Genomic DNA, 4019 nt, shown 5'->3' with positions numbered 1-4019 from the left:
TATATATATATATATATATATATATATATATATATATATTAGTTTTACACATTCTTTTTAGTGCGGACATAACAAACTCGTACTATTTTCTTACCTTTTTCTTTTTATTTCCAGTTTCCCGAACTTTTCCACAAACAATTTCACGTTCCAGAGTCTTAGATGCTACAGTTGCATGTAAGTAAAAGCATACAATACATGTACATACATAAACACACACACTCACGCACCCACCCACACACGCGCGCGCGCACACGTATGTATGTATGTGTGCGTGCATATATATATATATATATATATATATATATATATCGTTCGAGATAATATTTGATTGTTTCAATAGCGTACATAATGGGCGGTATTTCTTATATTTAAACTGATTTTACGTTTAAGATCATTTTGAGTTCATCTCAAGATGCTATGCATCCAATAAAATAGCTATAAAATAGCTACAGCATCTTAAGGTGAGTACATGATGTTAGATATAAGATCGGCGCATGCCTGTGAATATTGCCCAATATGTATATTATTAAATCATTAATCAGAAAATATATGTAAACGTTTGTGCGCGCGCAAATTTACACATATAGAGTGTTGGATCAAAATTTTTATTCTTAGATGATTGTACACTTGCATGACTGTACAATTAAATGGTCTCTTATATCTCAATGTGTGTGTGTGTATGTGTGTGTGTATGTGTGCGTACGTGTGTGTCTGTCTGTCTGTCTGTGTGTGTCTGTAAGTTTTGGCAGAATGTCCTAGTTTATTTAATTTTTCATGCACCTCAACAATACGCTCACCATGAATTTGACGGTTGATTGCATTATCAATAGAATGTCTCACATGTCATTTCGTTGATTGGCTGTTACATTACAAGTTTAATTTTTTTAGTCTTTTATTATTGTTTATATTACCGTTGGTACGCATAGAAGATGATGTCGAGTAGGAACAACATACAAACGTTTAAATATATCGTTTTTGCATTCATAACATTTAGCAACATACAATTTGTTTTTTTCTATTAAACATTATTTTCGCACCAGCGCACGGTTTTTATTAGTTTATTTTGATATTAATTTCATTTCTTAGAGAGTTAATACTTATTCTATTTTAAAACTTTTATAACATTTGACGAATATCTGTAAGGATTAAGGTAATAGAGATAATATTGACTATTTTTGCGACTCAAAGAGACCGCGTTTTTTCTTGCAGTCTTTTTGTTGATTTGCGTTTAAAAACGCGAGGGTCCTAACTTACATAAGCAGATATGTTCGTTATTGCTACAAAAGTTAATACAAGTAAAAATAACGGTATACGTACGTTAAAACAGAGAGAGAAAGAGAGAGGGGGGAGAGAGAGAGAGAGCTAGAGAAAGAGAGGAAATGTAAAAGGGGGTAAATGAGGGAGGAAAAAAGAAGTAACGTATAACGCGGTTTTATCAATAACGTACGTGCTTACGTACTCATAAGCTTGACTCTAATTGAAATACCACGGAGATACTGTCGTAAATGAAAGATATAGATGATAAAAAAGGTTTGTTCGTAAAGCTGTTACGAGATTCTTCTCTTTTTTTTTAGTATTTAATACGAACTCTGTATGTTTCTTTAGTGTGCTATTTCTCTAGGTAAAAATGTTTCGCTGTATTTGGTCGCATATAGCACGGAAAACTCATAAAACTTTTGAAATCCGAAAATAACTTGATTTCTTAAGATACTCGAGATAAGGATAACAATGAAAATTATAGCAATATATTATAGCGACAACCAAAACAGTCGATAATGTAAACGCTCTTCAATTATCCGTGTGTTCCGTGAGGCATATATTGATAGACTCGTATTTACCCTGTGCCGCCCATCGGCAACGTTACTAGCACCTCGTTAGTCAGATTTGAATCAGGACGTTCGCGCGCTCTGACGGTGATGTCCGAAATCGGATCGCGCGATTCGGCGCCTGCGCACGAGTTATCGTGTGCTGTCTCGCCTGCTCAGGACGAACCGAAATAAATCGAACGACGCTGAGCCGATCAGCAGTACGGTATTTGCTGAACGTGAGCGTTCCGTGTTAGTGATGATCAAAACGAACCGTTACCGTCATTCCGATTGTTGTTCGTGGCACTGTGCGAAGACGAAACAACCGTGATCCGTAATTCGTGCTTCGAGCACCGAGTTGCAAGGTAGAGAAAAGACCAAGAACCTGCGTTGTCGTTCGCTGTCGCGGTCACGGATGCATATGGAGGTGCGTATAATGCCCATTTCGACGCATCCTCCCTCATTTCTTTGTACGTGAGTCTGTTTAATTTAATTACGATTCTTTACCGTTTTGCAATCGTGTCAATAACGGTTGCAAAATGTTTTGGATATTTCGAGAAGCATCGATACGCGTTGCTGCGCGACGTAACGCTACGCGCGATACAGTACCGCTCGAAAGCGAACTGCACGAAGACGACTCGTGCACATTTGTATCGCGATTAGAGAATATTTGTTTTGCCATTTCGGTCCGACGTAGCATCGTATCCTCGGGGGCGTCGTCGACTGTGAATTCAAAGGGTAGCCGAAATCATAACAGTTGCATACTCCATACTTGCCTTCGTTCGTCTTGAACTACGCATCAATGCTTTCGTCTAAACATTTTTTTGACCAGTTTAACGAACAATTTTTTTCGCATAGTAGGATAATTGTTGCGCATTGAACTTACACACGATAAAGCTCACGGGTGTAAAGGATTGTGTTTGTGTATGCGTTCTCAGCTGACGGAGTCTGTCAGCTGCCTTCGTACGCCATGCCCCGCCTCACCTCTGCTCACCTTACCTCGCCCTCGCCTTCGCTCTCGCTCTCGCCCCGCCATCGCTATAGCATCGCCCTCGCCCCTACTCTCCTCTTTTCCTCTCTTCTCTCTTCTCTTCCTATCTTGCTCCGCCTAGCCTAGTCTAACCTGGGCGTAAGCTCGCTTCACCTCACCCCACCCCACCTTATCTCGTTTCGTCTAACCTCTCCTCTCCTCGCTCCGTTTCGCTTCGTCCCTCCGTGCCGCTCTTCGTTTTACCCTGTTTTACCTCACCTCGTCATACTTCCCCTCTTCGTCCCTCACCACACGACTTTATCTCGTTTCACCTAACCTCACCTCATCTTACTTCGCCCAATCTTATTTTACCTCACCTCATCTCACTCACTTTGTTCGCCTGCCTTGTTTTGATTCGCTAGGTTGTAAACAATCAAATTAACATTCCGTTGTCCACTGTTTTCCCCGTTATCGCGGCTTAAATTTTAACTTAATTGCGGCTTAATTTTTAAGATATAACATATCTTTTCGTAATAGGAATTTTGTTTATATATATATATATATATATATATATATATATATATATATATATATATATATGATTTTTTTTAATTAATTTATCGCACGACTTTTTCTAGTTGATTAAAATTTACTATTTCTTTAGGATATAAATTTTTTTTCTATAAATAATATGTGTATTCTCTATAAAGTTTGATCGTTGTTTGACGATTTTGATGGTTTTTGTGGTAATCGTTATCAATATGTATTCGCAGAACATATTTTATTAATTTCTCTTACGGATGTAATAATTTTCTCTCTCTTTCTTTCTCGATGACAACGTACACACAGTATTATAAATATGACACGCTTGTATGTCTATCACAAACGGGAACGCCGCTGAATAATGCATATTAGGTTATTTTGCATGTACATACATATCCGCAGTTGATTCAATTGTTGCATCTTGAAAATATCAAAACTATAATCTCTATAAAATGGGTCTTTGAACGCTTTTTTCAAAGATTTCAATTACTACTAGATAAATATTCTCACCTTTCGGACAGTTATTTTGTTTTTTGTTTTTCATATAATAATTCGACAACCATGTTCTATGAACGAGTCGTAAAGAAAATAAGCGTACGCGACAAAGAACGATGACCCGAATTGACTTCTCCTAGTACAGTCCATCGCGCTTACCGCTCTCTCTCTCTCTTTCTCTCTCTCTCTCTCTCTCTCTCTCTCTC

General features: G+C 37.9%; 1 protein-coding gene across 2 annotated transcripts in view; it reads left to right on the top strand.

Moving 5' to 3' along the window:
• The first annotated feature begins 1935 nt into the window (after nucleotides 1-1935).
• LOC116841040 (protein yippee-like 1) overlaps nucleotides 1936-4019 on the top strand; it is an 8903-nt gene continuing 6819 nt past the window's right edge. The window contains exon 1 of one of the 2 annotated variants that reach the window (XM_032808541.1): nucleotides 1936-2275. The gene's annotated coding sequence lies outside the window, so the exon portion shown is untranslated. The remainder of the gene's footprint in view (nucleotides 2276-4019) is intronic. The other variant, XM_032808542.1, reaches the window with a different exon arrangement.

The sequence above is a fragment of the Odontomachus brunneus genome, unplaced genomic scaffold, assembly GCF_010583005.1.
Source record: "Odontomachus brunneus isolate Ranch 3 - 2012 unplaced genomic scaffold, Obru_v1 Obru_scaffold_013, whole genome shotgun sequence".
Classification (NCBI taxonomy): Eukaryota; Metazoa; Arthropoda; class Insecta; order Hymenoptera; family Formicidae; genus Odontomachus; species Odontomachus brunneus.
Note: the sequence above shows the minus strand (reverse complement) of the source record. Positions and strands in the feature narration are given on the sequence as shown.